Genomic DNA, 23,708 nt, shown 5'->3' with positions numbered 1-23,708 from the left:
CATATCTTGGAGTGCTGGGTACACAGAAAGTAGGAGATTGCTATTTTGGAATAAGGGTTATAGCACTATTTGTCTTAAGTGCATAATACACATACATTACAAAATAAAGCAAATAAAATATACTTGATTAAACAGTGTGTGTGTGTGTGTGTGTATGTGTGTGTGTGTTAGTCGCTCAGTTGTGTCCGACTCTTTGAGACCCCATGCATGGTAGTCCACCAGGCTCCTTTGTCTGTGGTATTCTCCAGGCAAGAGTACTGGAGCAGGTTGCCATTCACTTCTTCAGGGGATCTTCCCAACCCTGGGATCAAACCTGGGTCTCCCTCATTGCAGGCAGATTCTTTACTGTCTGACCTGCTAGAGATTAAACAATAGTTATTATTATAGTATAGTCTATTAAGAGTAAAGATATGATCAAAATGGGGAAGGTTAGTGATGAGCTTTCCCTCAGGCAGACAACAATTATTCTGTAAAGTTGCCTTATCAGTATGTTTTATGGTTAAAAACATTCTTCTCTAAACCAGGCTGAAAACTATGTACCATGTGTATCAAGAACAGAGGCTGTCTGAGGTTGAGCTCTCTGTCACTTTAGTTGTGGCTGTAACCAAGGGGCAAGATCAAGAGCAGATGTGTCCTTGTCATCAAGTACCTACGGGCTTGTGACAACAGGACCAGCCTGGGCATGGAGTGGGGTGGTGACATATCCCCTAATATATGTCACAGGCTGTCAAATGTGAGCCTGTATCACCTGGAAGGCTTGTGAAAACAGGTGGGGTGCTGGGCTCCCCAACTAGAGTTTCTGGCTCACTGGTCTGGGGTGGAGCCTGAGAATTGGCATCTCTGACCGTTTCTCGGGTGATGCTAATGATGCTCGTCCTGGGGCCACATTCTGAGAACCACTGGCCCGATAAGAAATGGATAAGTGTGCAGGGCAACAAGGGCAGGTTACAGAGGACTGGCTGAGGGAAGAAGCCTGTTCCTGGAAAAGTGTCTGAATAGGCTTTGGGCTCCAAGGGGAAGGACAGAGAGAGGAATCTAGGTGCCCTATATATTTTCCAAGGCTGACATTGTGATGTCTTTTAATAATCTTCTTGACTCAGCCCAATGGTCTCTACTTTAAAGAAATGTTTGGTTCACACAATTCTAATAATACGTACCCAGAATAGAGTCCACCAATGAAAGTCTGAAAAATAGATTCTATTATCCTTCTCTACTGTTGAACCTAAGCTATATCATTAGAGGCAGCCAGAGAGGCTGAGCAAATCACATGTACATTTTCCAGGTATCTAAGAAGAAAGAAAACAGGTTCAAAGAAGCAGACCTAGCCTGGAAGAGTCTGAACAAGGAGACAATGCTGTCTTTCAAAAATGATTGAAAATATTGATAAATGCTATCTGACTAATTTGAGCTATTATTTGCTTTATCAGCCAAAGCTTGCTGTTTCACAGGGTCTATTGGGATCAGAACTACAAATATAAACTTAAAAATGTGTCATAGTTGGGACACTGGACCTGGGGGTGAGTTTAGGCAGTCAGTGTATAAAGGCAGAGAAATGGAAAGAAAGAAGTGCTTGGTTCAAGACCTGGCTCATGGAGGGAGACAGCCAGCATCTAACATTCAGACTCTTAGGTCCCAGCAGGGTGTGACCTTGGATGAGTTAACTTCTCTGAGCTTCAGTTATCTCATCTGCAAAGTGAACATAATAGTGGCTCATACTTCACAGCGTTATTGTAAGGTGTAGCATAGTCCCCGGCACACAGTGTTGTGCTAAAAGGATGTGAACTATAATAATAGATAAAAACAAGCTCTTTGAAGTCAGATTAGGGTTCATATCTAGCTTGTCATAGTCATGATTCCTTTGGGCATGTTACTGAACCCTTCTAAGGCGTAAATAATTGTGTTAAAATAGGAATAATAATACATAATCTTTTAGGATTACTCCAAGGATTAAATGAAAGCAAGTATGATAGTATACATATCCCTTGGCTATATTAAGTACTCAACAAATGAAATTATCACTACATATAGGAAATCTGACTCTTATGAATATTACTTTTCCTCATTGGTAAAAAGAGAACAAAGATCTACACCACCCTCTTCCAAGTTTGGTTTGAGGCTGAAATAAGATAGTGAATATGGTCTTCCTTGGTGGTCTAGTGGTTAGGAATCTGTCTGCTAATGCAGGGTGCATGTGTTAGATCCATAATCTGGGAAGAGTCTACATGCCATGGGGCAACTACACCTGGGAGCTGCAACTACTGAAGCATGCATGCCCTAGAGCCCATGCTCTGCAATGAGAATCCTCCACAATGAGAAGCTTGCACACTGCAACTAGAGAGTAGCCCCCACTCTCTAGTGAAAGCCTGCAGCAGCAACAAAGATCCAGTGCAGCCAAAAATTAAAAAAAAATAATTTTTTAAAAAAAGATAATGAATTGAATGTGAAAGAAACTTTGATTCATTCATTTACTCATTCAACAAATACTTGTTTCTCATCTTTTGTGTACCAGGACTGTTCTAAATGCCAGTAGTACACTTGTAAACAAAAAAGGATAAGATATCTGCTTTTATGGCGCTTATATTTCTACCACTAGAATGGAGGAGGGAGAGATGAAGGAACAAATAAACATATAAAGTCAAGTAATAGAAATACTTTAGAGAAATGTGAAGCAAGATAAAGAGGATGGGGCTGAGGTGGTACAGTTGTGCTACTTTATAAAAGGTGATCAAGGAAGAAAGAGCCAATAAACAGCATTTGAGTAGAGATGTGCAGGGCATGAGGTGGGTAAGGCAGGCAGATGTCTGGAGGAAGCAGAGGGACAGTCCAGTGGGTCTACTTCCCAGGATGGGAGCACACTGGATGTGTTCAAGGAACTGTAAGGAGCCCAGTTTGGCTGGAGCAGCTGAAGGATGTGGGAGAGTGAGCCACAGAGCATAAAGCAATTTACAGGCTATTAGCCTCAGTTGGGTTCCATCAAATTCATATGTTGAAGTCCCAACCGCCAATGTGATGGCATTAGGAGATAGAACCTACCTTCTGGAGGTTCTTAATTAAGGTTAAATGAGGTCATGAGGGTGGGGCCCTAATCCAACAGGACTGGTTTCCTTATAAGAAGAGCCCTCTCCCTCTCTTGCTCCCCCTTCTCCTCCCCATCCCCTGCTGCCTACACACAGAGGAAATGCCATGCAAGGACACAGCAAGAAGGCACTGCTTGTGAGTCTGGAAGAGAGTATCACCGGAAACTGAATTCGCTGGCAACTTGATCTTAGACTTCAAGCCTCTAAAGCTGTAAGAGAATAAATGTCTATTGTTTAAACTGCCCAGTTAGTGGTACTTTGTTACAGCAGCCCAAACAGACTAGTACACCATGAAAGCACTTGAAGATGGGCAGCCACTGGGAAGCCTTAAGCAAGGACAGGATGTTTGACACCTTTGCTTTTTGTGTGTAAAATACAGGGGCAAGGTTGGAAGCTGAGACATTAGTTAGGAGGTTATGACAATAATCCAGAAAAACAATGATAAGCAGCTCAGATTGGAGTGACAGTCATAGATAACATGATGAGAAGCGCCTGAATTCTGAGTGTAGCTTGAAGATATATATAACCAGCAAAAAATGCTTGGGGATGGGAATATGGAGTATGAAGGACAGGGGGTCAAAGGTGACTCCTGGTGTTTTAGCTGAGCACCTGGAAGACTGGAGTTGCTGTTCACTGAGATGGAGGAGGTTGAAGAAGAAATAGCTGGGGTGGATAACCAGAGTTTGGCTCTGGACTTTTGAAGTACGCATTGCCTAGTAGATACCCAATGGAAATGGTTGAGGATTCAGATGGAGTCATGCGTCCTGAGTTCAGGGGAGCAGGGGCACTGGAGATAAAAAAGTGTAAAGTCATTAGCATATGGATGGTATTTAAGGCCATGAGACAGCATGATCAAATTTCTAAATAATAAAATGTTACATATTTATAAGGATATGCATAAATCAGTTGGGATCTTTGGTATCCTTCAATCTTCAGACTCATTACAGAAAAAAATCCACATACAGTCTTTCTCCTCTTTGTGTTTTACTTGGTAATATACAAGGCTGTTTTAAAATAAGATAAGAAGAGACATCTACTATCTGTCAATACTTTGCAAATAGAATATTTTACTCTTTCCATACACATCACAGGGATATCCCAGTTGCCAAATCTATTGATAGGTTTGCTTAGCAGCTATTCCACACTTAACCATGTGTTGAATACTGTGCTAGCAACTGGGGAAACAATGAAAAAGATAACATTCCCAGCTTCAGTGAGTCATGCATTTGCAACAAAGTGTGATAAGTGTGATGACAGAGATACACAGGAATCTTGGAATCCCAGGGAAAGTGTGCCTAAATTGTCTTGCTGGAGCCAGCAAGGGCTTCCCAAAGGAGGTACCATCTGGCATGAGTTGGAGCCAAAGGGCTGTTATGCAGGGTGTGAGGTCACAGGGCCAGCCTGAGTACTAGCACAGAGCTAAAAGAATAGCCAAAAGAACATAAGCAGGTCAAGGGGCAGAGGGTAACATGAGATGCAGGGGGTGATAAAGATATGATGCTGGGACTTAGACAGGGGCCAGGGTATGTAGGTATCCAAAATACTTATTGAAGGGTAGGGGATTAACATCCACCTTGGAAGAAGGAAGGGTACAAGGGGACAAAGAATGTTTTTTAATAGGGGAAGAGTTTACAAATTAGTAATAGGCATCAGTTACTTTAAGTAAATAATCCCAAAGAATGGAAAACCCTTGCAGATGAAGGTATCTTCATATATTATTAACAAAAGTAAAATATTGCAAGAAAATCATTGTTCAACAATAGGGAAATGACTAAATGAATTATAGTGGATCTACCCAATAATAGTCCATTTACTCAGTGAAACATTACTTATTTGAAGTGATTGATTATAATAGTATCTGCCACCAAAGGAAAGTGTTTGTGGTAAGGATGAAATAAACAAACCAACCTTTATATGTTTAACCTGATAACTGTCAAATATGTCTCTACAGAGTGGAAGAAATACACCCAAATGATGCATCATGGCTATCCTTTTTGTCTTCCTCTAATTTCTTTTCTTTTTTTTTCCCTCTTTTTTTTTTCATATTTATTTATTTATTTATTTATTTTTTTTCCATTTATTTTTATTAGTTGGAGGCTAATTACTTTACAACATTGCAGTGGTTTTTGTCATACATTGAAATGAATCAGCCATAGATTTACATGTATTCCCCATCCCGGTCCCCCCTCCCACCTCCCTCTCCACCTGATCCCTCTGGGTCTTCCCAGTGCACCAGGCCCGAGCACTTGTCTCATGCATCCAACCTGGGCTGGTGATCTGTTTCACCCTAGATAATATACATGTTTCGATGCTGTTCACTTGAAACATCCCACCCTCGCCTTCTCCCACAGAGTCCACAAGTCTGTTTTATATATCTGAGTCTCTTTTGCTATCTTGCATATAGGGTTATCATTACCATCTTTCTAAATTCCATATATATGTGTTAGTATACTGTAATGGTCTTTATCTTTCTGGCTTACTTCACTCTGTATAATGGGCTCCAGTTTCATCCATCTCATTAGAACTGATTCAAATGAATTCTTTTTAATGGCTGAGTAATATTCCACGGTGTATATGTACCACAGCTTCCTCATCCATTCGTCTGCTGATGGGCATCTAGGTTGCTTCCATGTCCTGGCTATTATAAACTGTGCTGCGATGAACATTGGGGTGCACGTGTCTCTTTCAGATCTGGTTTCCTCGGTGTGTATGCCCAGAAGTGGGATTACTGGGTCATATGGCAGTTCTATTTCCAGCTTTTTAAGAAATCTCCACACTGTTTTCCATAGCGGCTGTACTAATTTGCATTCCCACCAACAGTGTAAGAGGGTTCCCTTTTCTCCACACCCTCTCCAGCATTTATTGCTTGTAGACTTTTGGATAGCAGCCATCCTGACTGGCGTGTAATGGTACCTCATTGTGGTTTTGATTTGCATTTCTCTGATAATGAGTGATGTTGAGCATCTTTTCATGTGTTTTTTAGCCATCTGTATGTCTTCCTTGGAGAAATGTCTGTTTAGTTCTTTGGCTCATTTTTTGATTGGGTCATTATATTTTTCTGGAGTTGAGCTGGAGGAGTTGCTGGTATATTTTTGAGATTAATCCTTTGTCTGTTTCTTCATTTGCTATTATTTTCTCCCAATCTGAGGGCTGTCTTTTCACCTTGCTTATAGTTTCCTTTGTTGTGCAAAAGGTTTTAAGTTTCATTAGGTCCCATTTGTTTATTTTTGCTTTTGTTTCTAAAATTCTGGGATGTGGGTCATAGAGGATCCTGCTGTGATTTATGTCGGAGAGTGTTTAGCCTATGTTCTCCTCTAGGAGTTTTATAGTTTCTGGTCTTACATTTAGATCTTTAATCCATTTCGAGTTTATTTTGTGTATGGTGTTAGAAAGTGTTCTAGTTTCATTCTTTTACAGGTGGTTGACCAGTTTTCCCAGCACCACTTGTTAAAGAGGTTGTCTTTATATGACAAACCCACAGCAAGCATCACCCTCAATGGTGAAAAATTGAAAGTATTTCCCCTGAAATCAGGAACAAGACAAGGGTGCCCACTCTCACCACTACTATTCAACATAGTTTTGGAAGTGTTGGCCACAGCAATCAGGGCAGAAAAAGAAGTAAAAGAAATCCAGATAGGAAAAGAAGAAGTGAAACTCTCTCTGTTTGCAGATGACATGATCCTCTACATAGAAAACCCTAAAGACTCTACCAGAAAATTACTAGAGCTAATCAATGAATACAGTAAAGTTGCAGGATATAAAATTAACACACAGAAATCTCTTGCATTCCTATACACTAACAATGAGAAAACAGAAAGAGAAATTAAGGAAAGGATACCATTCACCATTGCAACAAAAAGAATAAAATACTTAGGAGTATATCTACCTAAAGAAACAAAAGACCTATGTATATAAAACTATAAAACACTGATGAAAGAAATCAAAGAGGACACAAATAGATGGAGAAATATACCTTGTTCATGGATTGGAAGAATCAATAGTGTCAAAATGACTATACAACCCAAAGCAATCTATAGATTCAATGCAATCCCTATCAAACTACGCAGAACTAGAACAAATAATTTCACAATTTGTATGGAAATACAAAAAACCTTGAATAGCCAAAGTAACCTTGAGAAAGAAGAATGGAACTGGAGGAATCAACCTGCCTGACTTCAGACTATACTACAAAGCCACAGTCATCAAGACAGTATGGTACTGGCACAAAGACAGAAATATAGATCAATGGAACAGAATAGAAAGCCCAGAGATAAATCCACGAACCTATGGTCACCTTATCTTTGACAAAGGAGGCAAGGATATACAATGGAAAAAAGACAACCTCTTGTCTTCCTCTAATTTCTAAATTCCATGTAATATGTGGATATTGGTTTAAAATTTTAAGATTCATGAATACATAAACAATCAAAAAGTTACTTATAAAAGAAGCATGCCATTTTTGTTACTTTTCATTAACAAAGACAATAAATCATGTGTGATAACTTTGAGAGTTAAATGAGGAGATAAAGATCAGTGTTATATTATTTTTTGTATGAAGCACAGATTTGCAGCAGTACTGGATGAGCAGTGAGATCACAGAGCTGGGGTCCTGGTGAGAAAGGATATTCCCTGAACTGATGAGGAAATCACTGCTCTTCTCCAGACCCTGGGACACAATCCATCCTTTCCTTGGTGCTCTTGGTTTGGACCTAGTGCAAATGCTATCACTGTTACAGGTCAGCTTAGTTTTAACATCTCAATAATCCACATTGCTGGAGAGAGAGGACCCCAGCTCAGGATAACTCTAGTTCTTCCTCTGTCAAGAAGCAAATTGAACTAGATCATTTCTGAGATTCCTTATAGTCGCAGAGGGTCCTGATTCTCCTTTTTCTTAAAATTTATAATTGAACAGCATGTTTCCAGTGATGCAATGCACACCTGTTCACATTTAATTTTAAAATGTAGTACACTAACTTACATTTCTATAACCATTTATACTTCACCAACTAGTTTCACATATATGTTACCACTTGCTCTCCACAATCACCTCTGATTCTCATTTTTCATGTAGGGGAATTGAAACCAAATGATCATGAGAGAAGGGAGACACAAGAAACCAGGGACACAGAGCCAACAAGTGGCAAAATGAAGCTGAAGTCAGGTTTTCCATTCCAAACTGGGCCTTCTATTCACTTCAGAATAACTCACTGCACTTACCGGAGAGCCTATTCTATTAGCCTGTTCTAATCAATCCATATTTAGGATTTTACAACTCAAATAGGACTTTAGGTAAGTTAAATGGGTTCAGCACCAAGGAATCACTAAAAGCAAAGAATGACTACATTTTATTGAACCTAATTTGTGAGCCATCTGGGAGCATTACCTTCAATGGGACACCGAGGACTAAGTATCACCAGCTAAGAGACACTGATAAAAAAAGACACCCCCATTAGAGTAACATTAAAGTCATGTGTTAAACACAGAAGGGTGAGAAATCTAGGGGCATGCAATCTCTGGATAATCTTTGTGTTTACCTTGGTAATGTTCACAGAAAGAGACATGCTTGGCTTAAACAATGTTGGCCATAAGACAACATTTCCATAGAAGTTTCCTTTGGAAGAATCATCTTGCAGCCAATTGGATGCTACTAAAATAGCTGATGTCTGGGTAACTTACTCTTGGTAACTTACATTCAAACTCATTTCTGGCATTAGTGAACTCTATAAAGCTGTTAATTGGAGCCTTAATTTTCTCATCCCTAAAACACTCATCATGATGCTAATTTCCTCTAAGGCTGCTGTGCAGAAAAAATGAGCAAACCACGGCCTGAGCATGGAGGCATGAGTGGGGTGGAATTAGATCATTGCAGAAGAGTAGGCCAGCAGAGTTTTCTGCTCTGCCCAACACTCTGTCTTAGTCCCTTTCTCAAGATCAATCAATTTTCTCACACAACTTTGGCTAAGTCCCTGGCATTTTTGTGGATAAATCCCAAAGTCTACTGGTAGAACTCTCCCTCAACTTGTGGATTGGTTCAGCCAGCATTATCGCAAAATAAAGTATTATGTGTCAGGTACCTTCGTCTGTGATCTGTTCAGAATAGATCTGAAAGTCTGGCTGTGCGTGTGTGCATGCGTGCTAAGTTGCTTCACTTGTGTCCAACTCTGCAATTCCATTGACTGTAGCCTGCCAGACTCCTCTGTCCTTGGGATTCTCCAGGCAAGAATACTGGAGTGGGTTGCCATGCCCTCCTCCAGAGGATCTTCCTGACCCAGGGATGTCTCCTGAATTAGCAGGCAGGTTCTTTACCAGGAGCTCCCCACCCCGGGAAGCCTGAAAGTCTGGCTATTTGTATTCAAATCATCTTTCCTTTTTATTATCTATCATCCATCTTTCCCTCCCTCCAGCCTTCCAAGAAATTTTCAGGGAGCATGTACTCAATTAAAGGCTTAGAGGAATAGTGGACAGATCACAAACTTCCAGACAGGTCTGGGTTCAAATACTAGTTCAGTACTAGATTTACCAACTGCAGGACTTAGAGCAAATGGCTACTTTTCTGATCCTGTGCTTCTTTACTTAAAACTGTAAATAATGATTGCTTCCTTACATATCTTTGGTGAGGTTTATTATCATTAACATATGAAGGTGATCAGTGGTTTTTAAAAGATTCTCAGATACAGATGCTAGAAATAAAGATGCAGAAAAAACTGAAAACAACAACAACAACAAAACGCCAAGACCTTGGCACCATAGGAGACATGAAGAGTGAGAGAAAACATAAGCAGCAATTACAGTGCAGCATGTTAAATGATTTAAGAAAGAATTCCCTTGTTCCCCAAAGGATGCAGCCAAGTCTGCAGAGGAGGAAAGCCAATTCCCTAGCCCTCAGGTGCATACACTGATGTAGCTTGTATCAAGCAGTAGGGGTCTGAGTTGACCTGATGCCCCAGTGGTCCCTAGCCCTCAGGTGCATACACTGATGTAGCTTGTATCAAGCAGTAGGGGTCTGAGTTGACCTGATGCCCCAGTGGACCTTGTCACACCTGCAGGTGCCACTGTGAAAAAACAAGCTCTCCTCCCATGATACCCCTTCTCCCCTGCCCCCCACCCACAACCAGTTCTTTGCCCAGCCCTCCTGTTCTGAACTTATTATATATCTACTCCCTCCCTCAAGCCCTGATCTTTTCTTATCAACGCTGGGTGTCTCTTGATTCAAATTCATTTTCTCCCCAAGACTAAAAATAAGAATCCTCTTGTTACAACTCCATTCGTTGCCTGGAGATAACATTCAGCTCTTCATACGCAGGCAGACCTCCTCCAGCTATGCCAATTTAATCCTGTTCTGTTGCTTCATTCATTGTGAATAAGATACCTTTGGCAGGTGAGGTGTTATGAACATCAACATGTTAAATCTTCAGTCAAGTCATTCTCCTGGGCATTTTTTTTCCCATTTCATTTTGTCCAGAATGCTGTCATAATGTCCACTGATATCTCTAGACTTTGCCCTTGAGTTCCTCAGCAGTTCATTAATACATGCACCCATCCAACAGACATCTATTTGGAGACCTCCCGTGTGCCAGGCATTGTGTTACAGCACTCCTTTGATCCTGGTAAGATTGGCAGGTGTGTGTGCCTGCGTGTACATGCATTTAGGGAGTGGAGGGCAAGTCAGCTATTTCTTCAATTTTCGCTATTGTTTGGTCATAAATGTGTGCCGGGAAACAGGGCAAGGTGTGGTCACAAATGTGGATTTCAGCTGTCACCTATGTCCTCCACATCTTCGTCTAGAAGGCACATACCTGCCAATTACAGAGATCTTTATAACCAATTGTGAGCTCACAATTGGTTGTCTATGCCACACTTAAGAATAGGATGTTTCCACAGTCACCTCTTCTACTCACATGGAAGATTCCTCTGCCAGGGAGTACAGGCTCTTTACTTTGAGAGAACATCTATATTATCCACCCATAAAAGTTTCATTTGTATATACTTAATTTAATCACTTGGCTGTTTCACTTTTGAAACTCACTGCATTATAGAGATTAGCTCTTTTTTGTCTCGGTTCTGTTATGGATTGTTTTGTCAGATTTTATTTTTGTGTTTGCTTTTTTGTTAGTTTTAAATGCTGGTTTAAGTAAAATAATGTACAGTCATTCTTTCATATTTGACGGCTTTGCTCTTTTTGGTCAGCTCTGTAATGTTTTTGATTTACAAGTAATTTTGAAATATATACCCATTTAAAAAGCAACAGCTGTACATGAAATTTCTTCAGTCTAAATCTTCTTCAGGAAATAATTTAAGCAAAATGTTATTATGGTAGATCATGAATAAGAATTTAGGTTATTGCTATTTCAAAATATTTCATTTTATTGAAAAATAAGAGTGTTTTGATTTGCTGCTCTATTACAAATTCTGGAGCCCAATATTTGCCCATAATTGTCATCTTCCCACCTAGGGGTGAGCTAATCTGAGACTGGAGAGCTGTTCAAGTACAGCAGGCCTCAAACACCTAGAGCCATGCACAGGTTATTGAATTCAGAGAACCTGAGAATGCGTAGGTTGGCTTTAGTACACCTATTTTACAGCTGAGGAAACTGAGGCCCTCAGAAGGTAACTATCAAACAGATGCAGTCAACACTGTGGTGGAAGGACACAAACATAGGTGTTCTGATTCTAAATTCTATGCATCCCTCCTCTCACCCTAGACCACACATTCAGAACCAAGGTATAGTTTTCAAAAGGCATGGGAAGGATAAAGAGAAGACAGGTCTGGGGAAAAGGGATTTGCTAGAAGGTTTTTCTAGCATATTCAATACTTATGGGGTTAATTTCATTAAGAGTCTGATTCTGAAGATCAAAAAGGTGAAAAACCAGAGAGAAAAAACTTTAATGGGTGAGATTATGGCAGTGAGACATTACAAGAAGATTTAGGGTTGAGAGGGACAGAAATCCTAAGCAGGAAGTGGGATGTGCCCTGGGCTGAAAAACTACATTTTGGATCATGAGTTTAATTTTATTTCTGTTACATTACAGAAAGGGGAATGGTAGAAGAGGTTGAATAGAAGTTGGTTGCCTTATGAAGTAGAGAGTCCCCTATTATAAAAAGCTTATGACTCTGTACTAGTCAGGGTTAACCAGAGAGGCAGAGACAAGCACCAATAGATTGTATATGGGTATGTGTGTGAGTGTGTTTGCTTGCATATGTATATATGTATATGTGTGTGTGTGTGTGTGTATGTATGTGTATATATACATACATATTGAATTATATATATATTCTATTAAGGATATATAGTTGAATTATTCTTATTCATCACTTCTTTGATATGTGTTACTTCTTTGACATTATTCAGTTGTGTCCAACTCTTTTTGACCCCGTGGACTGTAGCCCACAAAGCTCCTCTGTCCATGGAATTCTCCAGGCAAGAATACTGAAGTGGGTAGCCATTCCCTTCTCCAGGGGATCTTTCCGGCCCAGAGATGAAACCCAGGTCTCCTGCATTGCAGGCAGACTCTTTACTATTTGAGCCACCAGGGAAATCCATATATATATATATATATATATACATATATGTACACACACACACACAGACACACACACATATATATATATACACACACACATATGCCCATGCTTATATATGCATATAATCTCCTAGTGGTTGGTTCTGTTCCTCTAAAAATATAAGTAAGTACATTTTATGTTACATATATACATGCATTAGATATTTATATATATTTTATAAGTTTGTATGTATTATTTATTTATAGAGAAATTTGGCCTTTTCCAACTCTGGGAACTGGTAAAGCAGTCTATAAATCTGTTGTATCTTGTCTGATGCTGGAGCTTGAAGTCCACTGGGTAGGCAGTCAGGAAGGAAAGATGGATATAAGTAATGCAGAAAATAAGGAGCAGCTGGGAACCCACAGGTACGAGCTGAAACTCCCTAAGGATGAACTGGAACCTCGGTTTTCACTGCTATCCCAATTGTAAATGTGGGTGACCTGCTGGAGCCGGGGTCTCTTCTCAAAACACACACAAATGGGTGAGGGGTTAGAGAAGTTGGAGGAGGATCTGGGGAAAGTAAATGCACTTGTAGCCTTGGATGCTGGTCTATGCTGACTCAGTAAGTCAGCAGATCAGCAACAACACCTGAGCAGCAAAGTGGCTAATGCATCCTTTCATCCTCCAGCTTTCCCAAGCACCTCTCTGTGGTCCACCCTAACTGAAAACTACAGGAAATTGAATTCTGAGTTATGAACTTCTGTCTAGCCAACCTGACATATAGAAAGCCACCATTCTAGGTGGGAAGGAATACTAAGTCTGCTGGAGAGCTGATTTTGATGCTCCCCAGAGGCACAGCAGAAACTCAGGGAGCCCAGCATGCCTTCTGACTACTGAGCACCCAGGTCCTCCCCAGCTATGGAGACCTCCCTGTGTACTCACTGATTTAGCTGTTTTCAGTGCCTCTGTCACTGGAGATTTCCATTCCATAAGACAAAAGAATGGTAAGGAGTCTTCCCAACTTCTCCCTTATTTATTGTCAAAGATCAACACATCTACCTTTTGTATTTTAAAGGTTTATAATTGCATGCATTATTACAAGCAACACTAATAGCTAAAATTATTCATTGAGAATATATAATGTGCCAGACCCTTTCACCTGCCCTCTCATTAAATTCTTACAACAATCCTATATAGGAAGTATTATTGTTACCTTAATTTTACTGATGTAAACTGATTGATCAAATTGCCAACATCTGCTGGGTCATCAAAAAAGCAAGAGAGTTTCAGAAAAACATCTATTTATGCTTTATTAACTATACCAAAGCCTTTGACTGTGTGGATCACAGTAAACTGTGTAAAATTCTGAAAGAGATGGGAATACCAGACCACCTGACCAGGCTCTTGAGAAACCTGTATGCAGGTCAGGAAGCAACAGTTAGGACATGGAAAAACAAACTGGTTCCAAATAGGAAAAGGAGTACATCAAGGTTGTATATTGTCACCCTGCTTATTTAACATATATGCAGAGTACATCATGAGAAACGCTGGGCTGGAGGAAGCACAAGCTGGAATCAAGACTGCTGGGAAAAATATCAATAACCTCAGACATGCAGATGACACCACCTTTATGGCAGAAAGTGAAGAAGAACTAAAGAGCCTCATGATGAAACTGAAAGAGGAGAGTGAAAACGTTGGCTTAAAGCTCAACGTTCAGAAAACTAAGATCATGGCATCTGGTCCCATCACTTCATGGCAAATAGATGGGGAAACAATGGAAACAGTGGCTGACTTTAGCTTTTTGGGCTCCAAAATCACTGCAGATGGTGACTGCAGCCATGAAATTAAAAGATGCTTACTCCTTGGAAGGAAAGTTATGACCAACCTAGATAGCATATTAAAAAGCAGAGACATTACTTTGCCAACAAAGGTCTGTCTAGTTAAGGGTATGGTTTTTCCAGGAGTCATGTATGGATATGAGAGTTGGACTATAAAGAAAGCTGAGTGCAGAAGAATTGATGTTTTTGAACTGTGGTGTTGGAGAAGACTCTTGAGAGTCCCTTGGACTGCAAGGAGATTCAATCAGTCCATCCTAAAAGGAGATCGGTCCTGGATGTTCATTGGAAGGACTGATGTTGAAGCTGAAACTCCAATACTTTGGCCACTTGATGCAAAGAGCTGACTCATTTGAAAAGACCCTGATGCTGGGAAAGATTGAGGGCAGAAGGAGAAGGGGAAAACAGAGGATGAGATGGTTGGTTGGCATTACTGACTCAATGGACATGAGTTTGAGTAAATTCCGGGAGTTGGTGATGGACCGGGAGGCCTGGTGCGCTGCGGTTCATGGGGTTGCAAAGAGTTGGACACGACTGAGTGACTGAACTGAACTGAACTGAACTGAAAGTGATTGAAACTTGAGATTGATGTGCTCCATGTCAGATAGCTATTACTATCTGTTATATATTACTATCTGCTATTACTATAGATGTTTTTGAACAGAGATTAAAATCCAAGACATTCAGCTTTGGAAGCACCACCACCACCATCACCAAAAATAACAGGAAAGAGAAATTACCACATGGCTAAGACCCCTCTCAGAGTTTTCACAGTTAAGCCCCTGGTATCTAAAATCTCTTGCTTTCTTTCAGGTTGGAGAATGTGTGATTCTATCAGAAGAAAGAGAGAAAGTAGAAAGGTAAATAGAGATAATCTGAGAAAATAAAAATGATGACAAAAAAGAGGCATACAGGAGGCATCAAAGGGATAAATTCAAGAATGGGGAAAAAGAAAGGAAGATAACAAGAAAAATATTTTTCTGTCTTAATACTATTCTACATAGGAAGGTATGATTTCTCACCTATGTTGGCTGCAAATGACTACAAATGAATAAGAGGTAGACACATCTAATCAACAAAATAAATAGCCAACAGTGTAGGTATGCCAACTGATGGCTTTCAAGGAACTTTAAAAGGTTAAGTGGTAAAAAAATAAAAGCTTAAAACCAGGTAATGAATACCAAGGAACGGGGATAGTGGTTCTAGCAACTATTCAGAGCTGGGTCCCAGGGGATGTTGTCTGAGCATTCTCAGGACAGGTCAGGTCTGGTTCACTACAGGGTTGGCTAATGAGGATAGGCAGTCCTTCATGTCTACTTTCAGAAGAGAGTAACAGCCAGAAAGTCTTTGAAAACCATGAGTGCAGGCTAGTATACAAATTCCGGTTGCTGAACACACACGGCAGGCCAGGCACGCGGCTCCCAAGCCAGCATCTTCACCGTGCGGCTGTGGTCCAGGGCCACTGAGCTGCTGCTGTGCAGAATGTCTAGCCTCGAACCCTCCTCGCCTAGCGCAGAGGTGCTCAGCCTCTGAGTTCCCGCTCAGTAGCATCCTCCATCTCAACGTATTTCCCAGCATTGCTCTTCAGGGCTTCTTTCTGTCTGTTCTATGTGATAACTAATTGTTTACCTCTCTGAGCTCCTTGAGCAGAGGGATTGTAGCCTGCATTTCCCCCACACTTCCATTAATGGCATTACAAGTGCCTTGGGAATATTCCTCAGCTGAGAGTCACTGCACTGCTCCCTCTTCTAAGTGAAAGCCACCCTGACTATTTAAAAGCCTAGAATTCCTTCCTTTGCCAGGCTTCTCCAGAGTTCTCTCTTCTTTCCATCCCCACTGACCCTACCTTTGTTTACCTCATCATTCTCTCTTTCTAGGAATACATGAATAATCTTCAAATATCTCCCTTATAAATGCATGATTTGTCTCCACTTCAGAGGGCTAGGATTTTTTTCAAATTGGAGAAGTAGGATGGTGCCCAGAGGTAAATATCCAGGACTCAACTCCCTACAAAGCTATGCTTCAACGTCTTTTTCTCAAACCATGTGAACAGTTTCTCCCAAAATCAGTCATCAGAGAAACACTGTTTATCCTTCTTCAGCTTGTTGATTTACCCTTCCTAACTGAACAAGATGGGAGAACACTGCAGACCCCCTTAACTGTGAATCAAGTAGCAATACAGACCACTGAGCTGCCTCAGTGTTTAAAAACCAAGACTTTTATAGCAGAATACATCCATAGATGATAACGCTTACATAACTGTTATTTCCACCCGTCGAAGCTCTTTTGGACACATTGATCTTAATCACAAAGTTAGATATTATTCCCACTTTATAAACATCACAACAAAGGCTCAAAGCCCTATGGTGGCTCTTGTAGGATCTCACAGCTGGTTAGTGACAGTTCATTAAAAAAACCTTGATTTTCCCCAGTCTAGGGAAGGCATACATCTGAGAGAGCTTCTACTCCATTACTCTGATGCTTACTGATTTTAAACTTTTAAGTCATCACATATCTATATATTTTCAACCTCTGTCTATAAGCAGAATGCATTTGAGAGATTTATGAGACAGGCAATCTAGAAAAGATGACTGTTTTCAGAAGCTACTGCTCCCCAGTCCTCTTTAGGTAGAAAACCTTAATCTGTCTTCCCAAATTCACTCCACCTCAGAGAATAGCTTTGTGGATGGAAAAGCAATAATAAAAGACCAAACGCAGTCCGGCTGCAAATGATCAGCCTCTTGTCTCCATTGTGGTAATTTACAAGCTTCCCCTAGGTCGGGCAGTTACTTACATACGCGATGAGCTCTGCTAGATAACCTGGCCAGCAATGGGGAGAGTGCTCCCCCAACCCAACCCCCATTTCTCATTTAACTCTACTCATTAGAAGAGGCTGTGGCACAAAGCCAGGTTGACATGTCAATAAGTCACCAAGGAAATGCAAAAATTGACAGCTGAGGAGTCCCAGCAACCAGTCTTCTCCACTAGAGAAGCCCCCAGAAAACAGGTTTCTCAACCTCCTCGCCAGGTCACTTAAATGAGTAGTGACATATGAGTCCCTCAGAGTAATTAATTTCCTCTGTCTCCAATAGTTCCTCATATTTTAAATGAATTTTTACAAGTCTCAGATCCTCCAGCCTCCCAGCTCGTTCTCCAGTCTGCTGTTCCCCAAGGTCTCATAACAAATAGCTCCCACTTGTATTTGCCTTGCAAACTCACATAAACTGGAAATGATAAATACATTATCTGGGCTTTTTAACAGACCATTGTTTAATTTTCTATGCTTGTCTGGCTGGGGAAGAGATGAACATTACCTTGTGGAGAATAAGATTTCTATTCTATGTAAGGCGGGTTGGGGTAATCTATGGCAGAAACACAGCACTCTGTTCATCCTAATAGGCGGTGCTGCTAATTAAAAGTGTTAGGAAGGGACATCCATCCACCAGTCTGTGATTCATTCAGCATTATCCCTGGTAAACAAGAAATAGATATTGGAATGAATGCTTCTAATTTGTCAAAAGAATGGGCGTTTTCAATTGTGCTTTCCCGGCTCCCTGTATGAAGTACATAATTCAGTGCTGCCATCATTTAAAAGTTTAGGACCTCAAAAGAATAGTACTTGTTCCTAAAGCTCATAAATCTTCAAGTCTGTTTCCTATGTAAAGACATTTATCTTATGCACGGTTTGACTTTAGTTTGCACAATTGAGAATGGTTCTTTCTGTTGATAAATATATTTAGACTGGGATTTGAGAAGGGAGGTGACATTATTGCATTTAAAAATCAAACCAGTCTGAGACAACCTATTAGGAGAAACTAAAATCTGGGCAGGAAAACTTAAGACTCTTAATGACATTTACTAGGTGCTTAAAGACAAGAAGAAAGAGAATCAATATTATCTTTCTGTAACCGAAACACAAAGTAGCCCAGAGAAAAGGCACCAGTTCCTGAAGGCTCCATAAACCCTCTAGAGCTTAAAGAAGAACACAAAAGCACAAAAGCCATCACCCAAGAAGACCCTGAGACATTTGTGAGTGTTTTCCCAGAGAGCAAGATTTTCCTCAGACCAGCAAGACAATCAGCCTCAAACATTTACCTTTGTGTTGTGTAAGAGGGTCCCTTGATCATGAAGATGCGGAGTTGGGGTTCACCAGCATGTCTTGCTGAATGCTGAAAACAAATAAAACATGATATTAAAAAAATACACATTAACTATTTAACTGGCTTGCTTTTATTCCTTCTATTTCATTCAAGAAACATTTACTAATTTCCTACCACAAGCCGGCATTGGAAATAAAGAGATGGCATAAACAAAACACGCCTAAACAAAAACCAACAAATATAGCCCATTGTAAGGACTGAACAAGAAGTGATCCACAATACCTCTTAGGTAGGATGGTGTGTGTGTGTATTGGTGTCACTTCCTGAGATACATGAGGGTGCACACACTCATGTACATTTCTACACATACAATGAAGCAAGGGAGAATTTTTAAAGAACTTTCCCATATTTGTAATTTATCTGACTCTCTAAAGGCTTGAGCTCTTGCCTTAAGATCAGAGAAGAAGAGGGCACTGGAGAAAATGTCAAGAGTCTTAAAAGTGTTCATAGCCTTTAATCTGCAATTCTCCTTCAGGAGTCCTTCTCTAGGAAACAATAGAGAATGCAGGCCAATATTTACGCACAGAGGTTGGCATCACAATGTTGTTTTTAAGAGGGAAACAGACAATGGAGGAATGATAAACTGAATATTTCTATATAGAATAATAATATAAATGTGCAAAAATATTTTTAAAAATTCTAAAATATAACATAGCAAAATTGTTTACAAAGTTTGAGCTCATCCATGTAGAAATTAATCTTTAAAATATGCCAGCTGTTAACAGTGGTTATTTCTCTGTAGTATGATCATATGTTATTTTTCTCTTTTTGTTTTTCAAATTCCTTACAGAGATCACACATATTTTTCTAGGAAGAAAATGAGTATATGAAAAAAATTTCAGCTTCAACTTCGCCATTTCTGTGCCACTTTCCTTGCATCCACTTATATAATTGGGAACTCCCTGTTCCATGCTGAAATGGAGAAATAACTCAGTTTTTAAGGCGGCAATGCAGGAGACACAGGTTTGATCCCTGGGTAAGGAAGACCCCCTGGAGAAGGAAATGGCGACCCACTCCAGTATTCTTGCCTGGGAAATCCCATGGACAGAGGAGCCTGGTGGGCCCCATGGGGGTAGCAAAAAGAGTCAGACACAACTTAGCGACTAAATGACAACAAAAAAGGTGATGCTACACAGGAATTGTCCATTCCACGTCTGCCTCTTTCTATCTGTGAGCTCCTCAGAGGAAGTTATCATACCTTACTAATCCTTGCTTCCTGTGAATCTAGACCAAAGGTAAGCTCATGTTACTGCCATTATTTAGTTACTAAGTCATGTCTAATGCTTTTTTGATCCCAGAGACTATAGCCCACCAGGCTCCTCTGACCATGGGATTTCCCAGGCAACAATACTACAGGGGTTACCATTTCCTTCTCCAGGGGATCTTCCCAACCCTGGAATTGAACCCACATCTCCTGTTTTCGAGGCAGATTCTCTACCACTGAGCCACCTGGGAAGCCCAGACAAGCTCATAGTTTTCATCTAATCAGTGTTTGCCGCATAAAAGAAGAAATGAGTGAATGAATGAATTTAAGACTTAATAGGGTCTTTCCCGGTGATCCAGTACCTAAGACTGTGCTTCCAGTGCAGGGGACCTGGGTTTGATCCCTGGTCAGGGAACTAGATCTGGCATGCTGCGACTAAGACCTGGTACAGCCAAATAAATAAACAAATATTTTTTAAAAGACTTAATAAATGGAAGTGACTTGACAAAAGTACATTAAGAAAATTGTTCATTCAAAATAATCAGTGACAATAAAATTTAAGTTCCATTTGAATTCACAGAAGATAGAAAGCAGAGAGAGAACCATTTTTCAGCAAAGACAGTGAAACAGAAAAAAAAAGCCTATGGTTAAAACACATACACACACAACTCAACATAATGGAATATCACAGCCTACTGATCTTCCAATATATTCCAATACCCAGAATCTGTTTAAGACTGGAATATTTATCTAGTAACAATATCCCATTACAGCAACTCAGTTATTTTACATGTTTGGAGTTGCATATACATAAACTAAACAGATACTTATTACTAGTTTAATCAGCAATGGCTGGTTGACTCCTTACTGAAGGGAAAAAAAAAAGCTAGAGAATAGATGATTGCCATGTTTTATACAAATTCAATTTAGTTTATTCATAAAACTAGTGAAATATACCCAGGATATTAATTTACAGTTGTATTTCTCTGGAGATAGAGCTGGTTTGAATCCCATCTCTGTTTTTTAAGATCTGGGTGATCTTGGACAAGTTATTTGACCTTTCTAAGGCTCAGTTTTCTTACATATAAAATGGAATAATAAAAACATGAATCTAATAAGGTTATTGTAAAAAACAAAATGAGAGAAAGCATGGCATTCAAAGCACACTTCAATCTTATGCCTTTCTTTTTATCATGTGCCATGAAATATTCTAGACACTACAAATATTATCTCATTGCATCCTCAAAGCATTTGTTATGAGGAGGTACTTTTTTTTACTTTATAATCCTTTTTATTTCTATCTTGTTGGTAGTAATGTCCCCTCTTTAATTTCTGATTTTAGTTATTCAAGTCATCTCTCTTTCTCTCTCTCCTCTTATTGAATTAAGCTAAAGGTTTGGAAATTTTGTTAATTTTTATTTATTTTTTTAATTGAAGTATAGTTGCTTTACAATGTTGTGTTAGTTTTAGTTAATCTTTTTGAAGAAACAACTATTGGTTATGTTGATTTTCTCTACTGTTTTTCTATTCCCTATTTTATCATATTTTTCCACTTAAAAAATGAGGAAACTGATGCCCAGTTTTAATGTTATTGAGTGTCTGAATCAAGATTCAAACTAGACTGTCTGGTTCCAAAAACTAACCTCATTAACTGTTTTGAAAAGAAGGTACTAAATCTAGGTTTGCACCAATCTTCAACTCATAAGAAAATTCAGCTTACAATTTTGCTATGCCACACCACATTACTTCATATGCTATGGCTTGAATTTTATTCCCTGGTAGTCACACCTAAGTAGCCTCCTATTTCTTTCCTTATTAAATACTTCAAGCTTGAATTTCAGTATAGACATAATTACAACCCTAAGCTATGTACTACCATCCAGCCTTGTCAAATACTTAAAATTCCATCATATTTGCTTCAAATCTTTTCTTTCTAAAATAAAACATTACAGATATAAGTAGATTTTGCCATGAATTTCCTCCTAATTCCAAAAAGATAACTACTCTCCTAAATATCCCTGAATGTTTTTCTGCTTCTAATACATGTTTTGCATCCATAAACAATATATAGCACTGTTTTGGCTGTTTTAAAACTTTGTTTAAATATCTCACTACAGGCATCCATCTGAAGCTTGCTTATTTTGTTGAATATATTTTGAATAGTTTACTACTTTGATAGAATTAGTTTAAATTCTCTCATTATAACATTTAGATAGTATTTTATCATATATTTATATTCTAACTTAATCATTAATGTTAATGGACATTTGAGCTATTTCCAAATTGTGCTAAAACAAATAATGGTGTGATGGATATTGTTACACTCTTGGGCTACATACTGTGGTTTCTCTTCTGACTTGCTAGGCCAAAGAGTATATGCCTCCTAAAAGATATACGAGATGTGGCAAACTGCTCTTTAATGTGGCAAGAGCAATTTATACTAGCTCATATCATTACCAACATTGGGTATTGCCAGACTGTAACATTTTTTCAATGTGATGGATATAAAATAATTCATACTTTAATATGCATTTCTCTAATTACTAGTGAGATTGGGCATTCTTTTATTTTTCTTTTTTATATTTTTATATGAGTTTGTTTCCTTCTGCTTTTTATATGCTTTTATTTTTTTTTTCTATTGAGTTGTTATAAGAAGGCAACAACACACACTAAACAAATAAGAAAGCAAAAACATCTAGTATGCCTGATGGTCATATAGGCTATGGGGTTTAAGCACGTTCTCAAACTTTTTAATTTTGTACTGGGGTATAGCCAATTAACAATGTTGTGATAGTTTCAGGTGAGCAGCAAAGGGACTGAACCATACATATGCGTGTATCCATTCTCCCCCTAATTTTATGGGAGTTACTCTTAAATAGGGTTGTTAGGAAAGACCTCACCAGGAAGGTGACATTTAGGCAAGTGTGGGTGCAACCTATGGGAAGCAGCAGCAAAATGGTAAAATTATACCATTTAATCAAGACATGCAGTGGTACACAGTATATTCTATACTAGTTTGCATGTTTTTACAGTTATATATGTTCCAATTGTTTTTCCTAACCTAAAGTTTATCTTCCTATTTTGTTTGGAGTGGCAAAGATGGGCTCCATAAAGGACAGAAATGGTATCGACCTAACAGAAGCAGAAGATATTAAGAAGAGGTGGCAAGAATACACAGAAGAACTGTACAAAAAAGATCTTCATGACCCAGATAATCACAATGCTGTGATCACTCACCTAGAGCCAGACATCCTGGAATGTGAAGTCAACAGGGCCTTAGGAAGCATCACTATGAACAAAGCTAATGGAGGTGATGAAATCCCAGTTGAGCTATTTCAAATCCTGGAAGACGATGCTGTGAAAGTGCTGCACTCAATATGTCAGCAAAGTTGGAAAACTCAGCAGTGGCCTCAGGACTGGAAAAGGTCAGTTTTCATTCCAATCCCAAAGAAAGGCAATGCCAAAGAATGCTCAAACTACCACACAATTGCACTCATCTCACACACTAGTAAAGTAATGCTCAAAATTCTCCAAGCCAGGCTTTCAGCAATACATGAACTGTGAACTTCCAGATGCTCAAGCTGGTTTTAGAAAAGGTGGAGGAACCAGAGATCAAATTGCCAACATCCGCTGGATCATCAAAAAAGCAAGAGAGTTCCAGAAAATCATCTATTTCTGCTTTATTGACTATGCCAAAGCCTTTGACTGTGTGGATCACAATAAACTGGAAAATCCTTCAAGAGATGGGAATACCAGATCACCTGACCTGCCCCTTGAGAAATCTGTGTGCAGGTCAGGATGGAACAGTTAGAACTGGACATGGAACAACAGACTTGTTCCAAATAGAAAAAGGATCATGTCAAGGCTGTATATTGTCACCCTGCTTATTTAAATTATATGCAGAGTACATCATGAGAAACAGTGGGCTGG

The 23,708-nt window shown here is 39.4% G+C and overlaps 1 protein-coding gene and 1 long non-coding RNA gene across 5 annotated transcripts in view; one reads left to right on the top strand and one right to left on the bottom strand.

Annotated features, from left to right (window-relative positions):
• Positions 1-23,708, bottom strand: part of DAB1 (DAB adaptor protein 1) — a 1,301,090-nt gene that overhangs the window by 671,958 nt on the left and 605,424 nt on the right. For all 4 annotated transcript variants that reach the window (XM_020904860.2, XM_070468111.1, XM_070468106.1 and 1 more), the window contains exon 3: positions 18,510-18,583. The gene's annotated coding sequence lies outside the window, so the exon portion shown is untranslated. The remainder of the gene's footprint in view (positions 1-18,509; positions 18,584-23,708) is intronic.
• On the top strand, positions 11,764-19,076 carry LOC110145037 (uncharacterized). Its single transcript, XR_002316076.2, has 3 exons — positions 11,764-11,799; positions 15,228-15,274; positions 18,277-19,076. It is a non-coding gene; the product is annotated as an uncharacterized lncRNA (long non-coding RNA).

This window comes from Odocoileus virginianus, chromosome 5, assembly GCF_023699985.2.
Source record: "Odocoileus virginianus isolate 20LAN1187 ecotype Illinois chromosome 5, Ovbor_1.2, whole genome shotgun sequence".
Classification (NCBI taxonomy): domain Eukaryota; kingdom Metazoa; phylum Chordata; class Mammalia; order Artiodactyla; family Cervidae; genus Odocoileus; species Odocoileus virginianus.
This window is presented reverse-complemented; position numbering and strand designations above follow the sequence as displayed.